The sequence below is a fragment of the Dromiciops gliroides genome, chromosome 2, assembly GCF_019393635.1.
Source record: "Dromiciops gliroides isolate mDroGli1 chromosome 2, mDroGli1.pri, whole genome shotgun sequence".
NCBI lineage: Eukaryota > Metazoa > Chordata > Mammalia > Microbiotheria > Microbiotheriidae > Dromiciops > Dromiciops gliroides.
Genome location: NC_057862.1, coordinates 187,699,336 through 187,710,098, shown reverse-complemented (window position 1 = coordinate 187,710,098; position 10,763 = coordinate 187,699,336). Strand labels below are relative to the sequence as shown.

Here is a 10,763-nt window from a genome sequence, read left to right as displayed (position 1 = left end):
TATAATGGCAAGAACAAAGTTACTTTCCGAGAGGTCTTGTGGTTCAGTGGATGTGCTGGATTTTGGTGCCAGAGTATTTGGGTATGATTTCCAGCCCAGTGGTTTACTACTGTTACAACCTTGAAATAATCACTTAGGATCTCTAGACCTTACTTTCTTCATTTGGGAAGTGAAGGGGTTGGGCAAGAGGACCTTTTTTAAGGTCTCTTCTAGCCAGAGGTGTGCTTGCAAATTTTTAATGGCTGGGTCTCCAGGGGAAAAAAAAAAAAAGCACAGACAACACATTTTAAAGTTTACTCTGCAGTATTATTAACATTTTCTCTATGACTTTCTCTCTTTCTTTTAAGAGGCAATTAGTGTTAAGTGACTTGCTAAAGGTCACCCAGCTAGTAAGTGTCTGAGGCTGGATTTGAACTCAGGTCCCTGACTCCTGGTCTTGTGCTTATCCATCTACCTAGTTGCCCCTGCTCTATCACTTTCTTAAGGCTACACAATCAACATAACCATAAACCAGGTGCTAATTTATAATGTTTACTGATTTCAGAGGTTTAAATGTTCCTGCTGAAAATTTAACAACTAGCTTTTGTCAGTCAATACAAGCTAGCTCCAGAGAACCCTTGCTTTTAACCCCAAATTATGATTCATTTGGAACCTCTTAGAGCCAAAAATGATTTAAAAGTGTTTTCCACAACCACCATGAGTTCCAGACAGGGCCAGCTTTATGTAAGATGAGATCCTTGATATAGTTACTTTACTTAAATAACTGCAGGCAATTCTATATATGCCTACTATGTGCCCGGCAATGTGCTGAGTGCTTTTACAAATATTATCTCATTTGTTCCTCCTGTCAACTTACTATTATTTTTCCTATTTTACAGTTGAGGAAACTGAAGCAAATAGAAGTTATGGCTTACTCAGCATCACATGGCAAGCAAGTGTTTGATGCTGGATTTGAATTCAGGTCATCCTGTCTCCAGGCTAAACAATTTATCTGTGTCACCACTTAGCTGTTTAGGATACCTTAATCGTAGATGACGAAGGGAGAAAACTCTAGTTAATAGAGACCTTTAGCTCTGGGCAGGTGGGTGGTACAGTGGATAGAGCACTAGGTCTGTAGTCAGGAAGACTTATCTTCCTGAGTTCAAATCCAGTTTCAAAAACTTACTAAATGTATGACCCTGGGCAAGTCACTTAACTCAATTTGCTTCATTTTCGTCATCTGTAAAATGAACTGGAGAAGGAAATGACAAACCAAATTGGGTCATGAAGAGTTTTATATGATTGGAAAATGACTGAACAGCAGAGACCTTCAACCTAGGGAAAAGTGTGGCAAATGGTTAATAAGGTGAAAAATACTTAAAGAATAGGATATTAGTAAGACTCTAAGTGACTGAGTTTTTCACTCCTTGACTGCAATTTTTCCTCAAGAAATGTGACATCTAAGCATATTCATGTATACTCACATATTGTATTAAATTTTTTTTTCTATTTTCAAATATTCATCCAGGTCTGTGATTTCATTATTGTGGAGAAAACTCTATCTACTGATGTATGTTGACAACTTGTCTTTAACTTAAAAGTCTTTTTTTTTTTTTACATTTGCAAAAAATGTGTAATTTTATTCAATCAGTTTTCATATTCTAGATCCTCGAGGGATACAGCATTGCTCAGATCCTGTGTCCAATGGCCTTGGCAGGAAGATTGCTTCTGAACTTGGCCCGAACCATTCCACTACTACCATTAGCCTGAGTAACTTTCCCCCAGATCATTCTTGTTCTGTTGGGTTTCCCACCAGGAGTCACTGTGTTGTTTTTTGCGTTGTATACATAAGTGTACCTCTTGCCCAAAAACAATTCAGTTTCATCCTGAGCATAGACTCCTTCAATTTTCAAAAGAGCTATATGTTCCCTCTGGTTTCGCAGGCCTTGCTTGTAGCCAGCAAAAATGGCCTTGGATCACAGTCCTCCAGACATTTTGCTGTTCTAGAAGTCCTGTTTCCAGGAGGCCTCCCAGGTTCCAAGATGGAGGAAAAAGGAAGTAACTTAAAAGTCTTAAGGAGGTGATTTAGGACACTTAGAGATTAAGTGATTTGCCCATGCTCACCTAGCTAATATATAGCTGAGGTGGGTCTTGAACCCAGGCCTTACCTCCTCTAAGACAAGTCTTCTATTTACTATTGTGCTTCTTGAAATTTAATAGCTTTTATTTTTTCCCCCCAATAACATGTTAAAACAATTTTTTAACATTTGTTTTTTTCTTAAGTTCTGAGTTCTATCCTGCCCTCCCTTCTCCTAACTAATATGGAAATGTTTTACACGATTGCATATGTATAACCTATATCAAATACATACATACATGCACCAGCTATAGGTTATACATATACAGTCGTGTAAAACATTTCCATATTAGTCATTTTGTCCAAGAAGACTTGAATAAAAGAAAATGAATGAAAGAAAGAAAGTGAAAAATAGCATGCTTCCATTGGTATTCAAACAATATCAGTTCTTTCTCTGGAAGTGGATGCTATGGTTCATCATTAGTTCTCTGGGATTTTCCTCTCACTACATCTCCTTCTTTTAATCTTTGGGTATCTGTATCCATATCTATCATTTTCTCTCTCTCTCTCTCTCTCTCTCTCTCTCTCTCTCTCTCTCTCTCTCTCTCTCTCCCTCTCTCATTCACCTAGATCTACTGCATGTATTTGTATATGTATATATCTATTCACTCTACACATATAAATATATCTACTATCTGTAAATATCTACTCTATATCTTTCTACTGTCTCTATCTACTGTGTCAATCTACATCAAGCATCTATCTATATCTAAAACATAAATGAATATAAATATGTATTCCCATATTATTAGTTTGACAAACATGTGGCACTTCATTTCATTGATGCAGCCTGCATTTCTACTTGTTTTCCATGAGTTTGATGGATTCTTATTTCCTGTTTCCCTTGAGCGGCCCCTTGCCCTGTGGAGCTACCCCCCTCTAAGATCAATCTCACTCTCTAGGAGGTCCTAGCCTTTTGGTTCCCCACTCCCACTCCAGTCAGTTCTGGTGGTGGTGCTCATTCACCCTGCATTGTTTGCCCAGCAGTCATAGTGGTTCCCAGTGAGTGGCCAGGAAGAGACCAATGTGAAAACCCTAAGGAACCCACATGTGGTGTTACAGGCAATTGCTGCTGGCTCACAACCAACAGGGACCAGGAGACTTTGCAGTGGCCTTTTCAAAAGCAGTTGCTATGCAGCTTTTACAATGAACGCTTCCCAAAGAAGCCTTTCTTCGTTTGCCTCTTGGCTGTTAGATGTCCTAAATGGAGAAATCTGGTGTCATATAATGATGTGTAAATGAGCCAAAATGAACAACTTGAGTTTCACACCACCATAGGAAGTCTTCTGGAGGAAGCCTGCTTCTTTCAGAGTCCCTGAAACCTAAGATTAGGATTAAGTGGTTTCTACAAAGTAGATCCAGAAAATTAAGTTATTAATCTGAATTTCCAGAAGTTGCTCTCTGTCTCCCGCATCTCTTTAAAAGGAAAGATTGCTCTGTAGGCTGGGTTGTTTTCCTTGGGGGTGGGGGAGAGGAGGGGAGAAAAAGGAGGACCAATGTTAGCTAGCTACCTATCCATCAGATATTTAGTTAACTTTCATAAACCAGCTCTCTTTAGGTTCAACAGGAGATTCAACACTGTAGGACTCTAGAGATCTTGGTAAATCTTTAGTAAATGGTCTCCCCTTTTGTTACAAATTTTGTTACCCTACCTGGGTAAAAAAAACAAATTTCGATTCACTGAGAGTCCAAGGATTCTTCTGGCAAAGGTGGACTAGTAACTTCCTGACATGAGGTAATAGAAAGAGACCCACCTACTTATGGGCCTGCCCTTCAACTCTGTAAATATTTGCCCAAACCCATGAGACCTCCTTTCACAGACAAGTTGGGGAGGGGAGTAGGGGCAATATAGGGATAGAGTTCAGATCTGGGGACCAGGGAATTTTACAGTGGACCTTTAGCTTTGTTGCTGACTCACCTGGTGGTTTCTGATAAGGAATTTCCTCTCTGTGCCTTGTCTTCCCTATCTGGAAAGTGTGGATAACAACCCACAAGCACTTCTCTGTGGCTTGATCCACCCGAATTTAAAAAAACACAAAACAACACAAACACAAAAAAACCCTGTTAATACAGTGAAAAAGTATGTCAAAACCTTTGCTGTATGAATAGAATAAAGAACTAGTTAATTGACTAAGTTGTTTTATTTGGAACTAGTAGATTTGGGGTAGACTATGGTTAAGTTTGGGGAGTATCCTAAGAATATATGAGAAAAAATAGCAAAGTAAAAATCTTATTTGGGGGAAGCATATTAACACTTTCATGCCAATAGTCACCCTGTAGAAAATTACTTTTTTAGTAATAATAGCCAGTGGTTATATAACTTTTAAGTTTGCAACTTATTTTACATGTTATCTTGTTTTATCCTTATAACAATCTCAGGAGGTATTCTATTATTAGTCCTATTTTACACATAAAGAAACTAAGACAAAGAGAGGTTAAATACCTTGCCCAGGGTCACATAGCTCTTAGGTGTTTGTGGTAGGATTTGACCTAAGCTTTCCCGATTTCCAGTGTAATATTCTATCTACTATATAACCTGGCTACTTTTTTCCCCCCTACTTTGCCTAAGGGGCACTCTATTATAGGTTGTAAGTCATGTTATATAAGCCTGCTTTATATATAGAAAATGTCTTCCCTCCTCTGTTTTGCCTCTTGGCCTGGTTTTCTTTTTCCTTTTTGGGTGGGTGGGTGGGTGGGGAGCTGGTTTTCAAGACTCACTTCTATGTGAAGCCTTTTCTGGACTGGCAGTTGCAAGTCTCAAATCTACATCCTGTATACATCTTGTTTTAATTTTTTTTTTTTATATATCTTGTCTCTGCCATTGAAATGTAAGCTTTTTGAGGGCAGGTATTACACTTTTGCCTTTGTATTTTTAGGCTTGTCACAGTGTTTGACAAATAATAAGTGTTTAATAAATGCTTATTGATTGAATGTGCTCAATTCTTGGGAAACAAAGACAAAAGTCAAATAGTACTTGCCCTCAAGAAGCTTACATTCTAATGGGGAACACAGCTCACTCTCTCTCTCTCTCTCTCTCTCTCTCCCCCCCCGCATACACACACACTCACACATTTGTGTACATGTATATACACACATATAGATAGATAGATACAAAGTACATGTATATGTGTGTATAGTGGGCAGCTAGATGACACAATAGATAGAATGCCAGCCAGGAAGACTCATCTTTCTTTTCTTTTCTTTCTTCCTTTTTTTTTTTTTTGGCAGGGCAATAAGGGTCAAGTGACTTGCCCAGAGTCACACAGTTAGTAAGTGTCAAGTGTCTGAGGATGGATTTGAACAGGTACTCCTGAATCCATCTAGCTGGCCAGACTCATCTTTCTGAGGTCAAATCTAGCTACAGATACTTACTAGTTGTGTGACCCTGGTCAAGTGACTTAACTCTGCTTCTGTTTCCTTATCAGTAAAATGGGATGGAGAAGGAAATGGCAAACTGCCTCAGTATCTTTGCCAAGAAAACTCCAAGTGGGATCACAAAAAATCAGACACTCCTGAAAAATGTCTAAACAACAGCACATAAACATATATATATATATACATATATAAATATATATATATATATATATATATATATATATATATATATATATATAATGAAGGGCTAAAGGTCAGGAACGCCTCTATTAAAATCTTTCTTCTGACACTTACTATGTCTATGACCTTAGACAACTCACTTAACCTCTATAATCCCCGGGCAACTCCCTAAGATTCAGCTCTGAGTCATAATTGCCAGTGGAGAGAATTCCCTTACCAAGTTCCTCATGTTGATGAAATGTCAAAGCCTTTGAATACCCACTTTGAGTATTCCCTTGGTAATGGAATGATGGAACAGCATAACCTCTGAAGTATCAGAACTGTTGGTGGCCCAAAGGGCAATGGAGCAATGTATTAAGAACGTTGCTAGGAGGGGCGGCTAGGTGGCACACTGGATAAAGCACCGGCCCTGGATTCAGGAGTACCTGAGTTCAAATCCAGCCTCAGACACTCAACACTTACTAGCTGTGTGACCCCGGCCAAGTCACTTAACCCCCATTGCCACACACACACACACACACACACACACACACACACACACACACACACACAAAAGAACATTGCTAGGGATGACCTGTGAACAAAAAGAGCAAGTCAAGTAATGTATTCATAGAGCCCTGGGCCTGGAGTCAAATAGACATGAGTTTAAATATGGCTTTGGGTTTTTATTAGCTGTGTGACCCTGGGTCAGTCATTTTGCCTCAGTTTCTTCAGATGTAAAATGAAGATGATAACAGCACTTCCAGCTTTTAGTTTTTCATGTGAGAGTTTTGGGATTTTTGAAGAAAATAAGGATCAAATGAGATAATATTTGTCAAATTGGGGACACGATAGGTGCTTAATGCAAGCTTGTTCCTTTCCCTCCCTCTCCTTTCCCCCAAAGATATCATGTGGGGAATATATGGTTAGAAAAGAAACTGGACTGTCCATGTGCTGAAAACAAGGGATAACATATGGTGAGCCCAAGTACAGCACTGATTCCAATAGGATATTAATAGAGCTAGAGAAAAGTCTCTAGGCACTGGGTGGATTGTCTATGGAAGATTTATGAGAGAATGGCACTGGATGAGAAAGCCTGGAAGGGTTATGATCTGTACAACTGGAGGGAGTGCTTCTGTCTGTGGGATGAGGTCTTTTATCTTGAGGGATAAAAATGTTGCATCTCCCCAAGAGTAAGCACAATCTATCCTTCTCACAAAGATCAGTGCCAAGGCTGACTAAAATCAGAATGGCATTATGTTCTTTGGAAAAATGTGATTGGCTGTACTTTTCAGTGATACCAGGCAGGGCCCTTGATTCCAATATGGAGAGAAGTAAGAACTTTGCCCTTCTGCCAGCGCCAAGTACTTTGTCATTTTGATATGTTCAAAGTTTAGGCTTATCTCCTTCCTTGAAGAGAAGTAAAGCATTTTGAAGAACTTTTTTTACTCTCCAAACTATCAGGGACAAACAAGTGCATCTTTAAAAAAACAAACAAATAAACAAAAACAGAAGGAAGACTTCAGAGTTAAAAGAACAAAAAACAAAAAGGAAAAAGGGTCTGAAGAGACAGAGGGTAATCCTGACCTAGGTTAGGAGGTGAGAAGGTGTAAGAATTGGGCACAGGGGATCATAGAAATTAGAAAGTGCCTTATTTAGCAAACATCTGACTTATAAGGTCATAGATTTCAAGTCATAAGAGATCTTAGAAGTCATCAAGTCCAACCTCTTCATTTTACAAATTAGTAAAATAAGGCAGAGAAAGGTTAAGTGACTTGCCCTGGGTCACACAGCTAGTAGGTCTCTGAGGCAGAATTTGAATCTCAAGACTTCCTGACTTCAGGTCCCGTGAATTCTCCATGGTACTTTCTAGCTTCCTAGGAGAAAAGGAAGAGGGGCAGCTAGGTGGTGCAGTGGATAGAGCACCGGCCCTGGAGTCAGGAGGACCTGAGTTCAAATCCGGTCTCAGACACTTAACACTTACTAGCTGTGTGACCCTGGGCAAGTCACTTAACCCCAATTGCCTCACAAAAAAAAAAAAAAAGAGAAAAGGAAGAAGGGCTACTGAACCTTGCTAAATATTAGCTATGTGACTCTTCCAGAGAGAGGGGAGCTAGACCCTCTGCTCACCAAGTTGCTGCTTCCTCTTCTTGAAAGATGTGGTGGCTTCATTAATGTTGTCAGATGAGACATCATCCAGGAATGGTTAGAAGAAGGGAAGTGGTGGTAGCTGGTGACTCCAAGCTGGGGTACTGAGGTAGTGATTTGTTGTTCTAACAATGACAAATGAGAGGTCTTCTGTCTTCCCAGAACATACATCCAGGATGTGGTAGAGAACTTTGGAAGACTTGTCAAGTCTGATGACTGCTACTCACTTCTGGTGATTCACATGAACATAAAAGATAAGGCCAGAAAGAATCTAAGAAGCATTGCTAAAGATTATGACGATTTGGGCAAAAGACCAAACCAAACCGAAAAAACAAACAAGCCAACAACAATAAACCAACAGAAAACCAACAACCCCAAAAAATAACCTAATACAACTCTGAAGATCTCAGGGGCATATATGATTGCTGATGACATTCAGAAGAGAAAGACAGCTGGGAAGTGAAAAGCAGGTTGATAAGATGGTAACTGAGTTGGGTGCCATGGTACATACCTGTAATTCCTGCAGTTAGAGAAACCAAGGCTGGCGGATCACCTGAGTTTGGGAGTTTGGAGCTACAGTAATATCGGGTTCAATCAGGTGTCTTGTGCAACCAGCCCCAATATGGTAGTAGTGAGGGTGGGGAATCAGGTTGCCTAAAGAAAAACTTGCCCAAGCTGGAAATTGAGAAGGTCCAAGTTTCTGTTCCCATCACCAGTAGAGTCAGGACCATGGGTGGTCACTGTACTTCCATTGTTGGCAAGATAAGGAAATACATTCTTTTTTTTTTTTTTTTGCAGGGCAATGGGGGTTAAGTGACTTGCCCAGGGTCACACAGCTAGTAAGTGTCAAGTGTCTGAGGCCGAATTTGAACTCAGGTCCTCCTGAATCCAGGGCCAGTGCTTTATCCACTGCGCCACCTAGCCGCCCCAGGAAATCCATTCTTAAGAAGAGAAAAAAAAAGTTCGTGTTTGAGACCAAAATTAATACAAAAGCAGCCCTCAGAAAATTTTGGAACTCGGAGTTAGACCATGAAAGATGACCAAACTAGGAGGGCTGTGTGTGTGTGTGTGTGTGTGTGTGTGTGTGTGTTTACTTTATCACATGAGCTTGTAGGAGAGAAACAAGCCAACTGGGGCCCACACTACATTGTGCCCCAACCTTACTTCTGTTTACATTTTTCTTCAATTTATTCTGTTAAAGAATACATTTTCTAAATTTAATATTATTTATCATAATCACTTTGTGGTTGACTCTGTTCTTATGTTGCTGGGTGTCCCTTCGTTTGTGGCATGAGGGTCCAATGGGAGCCATGCAAGGGAAAGAGATCTTTTCCTAGGACAGGACTGAGATTTCTTATCCTCAAGTCCTGTATCGTTCCTCCCACCTCTCCCATTGTTAGAGCTTTGCTCTTTAAATGGGGGCATAGGCATGAATCATTTCATTAGTACTCTTCTAAGTACTGAATTAGTATGAATTCAAGCCCTATTTTATAAATCTTCCTCATAGACACAAGTTAAGATTACAGCTATATAAATACTAGCCATCATTATTAGTAGGAGAAGGAGAAGGAGGAGGAAGGGAAGAAGGAAAGGAAGAAACTGCCTACCTATATCCAATAAACTAGAGTAACTAAAATATAGAAGAAGAAGAAAAGCGATAGAGGCTCTCAGAAATGCATAGGAGGGGCAGCTAGGTGGCACAGTAGATAGAGCACCGGCCCTGGAGTCAGGAGGACCTGAGTTCAAATCCGGCTTCAGACACTTGACACTTACTAGCTGTGTGACCCTGGGCAAGTCACTTAACCTCAATTACCTCACACACACACACACACACACAAAGAAAAAAAAAAGAAATGCATAGGAAACAAAAATCCAGGAAAGGGACTAGCAATAAACTAAACGACCTCATATATCTCTACCTAGATGCACAATGTATGAACAACATGCAAGATGGATTGATGATACCAAAGTAAGGAGGCAAATTTGACTTCATTTACATCCCTGAGACTTAATGGGAGGAGACTCACATCTGGAATGGAGTTCTGGAAGAGGACGGTTTATTCTAAAGGAACAGGCTAGGTGAAAGACAGGGAGGTAGGTAATAGCATTGTGTATTAAGAAATTGCACTCATGTGAAGAGATCCAGTAACCAGAGTGGGGAAATATGATGAAGACCACTTGGGGAAAGGTAATAGAGACAGAGATGAAAGTAATATTGGTATATGAACCACCTGTACACAAAGAGGAAATTGATGAGGAGTTAGGGAAACAATATAAGACTATCACGGTGACATGATATTGTAGCAATGAGGAGACTTCAATAATGATGAGGGAATTTGAGTAAACTAGAGTAATCTAGACGTTCATTGGAACTCTGCTTCTGTTCAAAGTAGACCAATAATTTCTTGGCTTGCCTTAATGACCCCGGCCATCCTTCACTGGAACCAGTGAATAGAACCGTTTTTTTTTTCCCCCCACCTGATTCTCAGGAAGGAGGAAGTGGCTGTTGGGGCAGAGATGATGGGAACCTTGGGGGGAAGTTACTGTTTAATCTTGTATTTTGTGGTTGAGAAGGAGTGGAAAGTTGGGAACAGTTTAACATTTATTCTAGATTTTAAGAAAGTTTCAGAGGGTTCAGTTCTTGTGGACAAGAATCTTGAGCTTGTTTGCATGTAATCCCAATACTTAACACAATGTTCAGCATACATACAGTGCTTAATAAATGATGTTTCATTCATTCATTCATTCATTCATTCATTCATTCATTCATTCATTCATTCATTCATTCATTCATTCACCCTTCCCTCACACAGATTAAGCAAAAGCAGCCAGGAGGAACAGAAAGATTCTAAGAACAAAATTCTGAGGACACAAAGTTACTCAACAGTATATGCCCTTTGACCCAGTTATACCACAGCCAGGCTTATACCCTTTTCGGCTGGCCCCTCATGTGTCAAGGACTGTT

The 10,763-nt window shown here is 39.9% G+C and overlaps 1 pseudogene; it reads right to left on the bottom strand.

The window, feature by feature from the left end:
* Positions 1–1,640: 1,640 nt before the first annotated feature.
* On the bottom strand, positions 1,641–1,973 carry LOC122744331 (annotated as a pseudogene).
* Between the last annotated feature and the right edge of the window lie 8,790 nt (positions 1,974–10,763).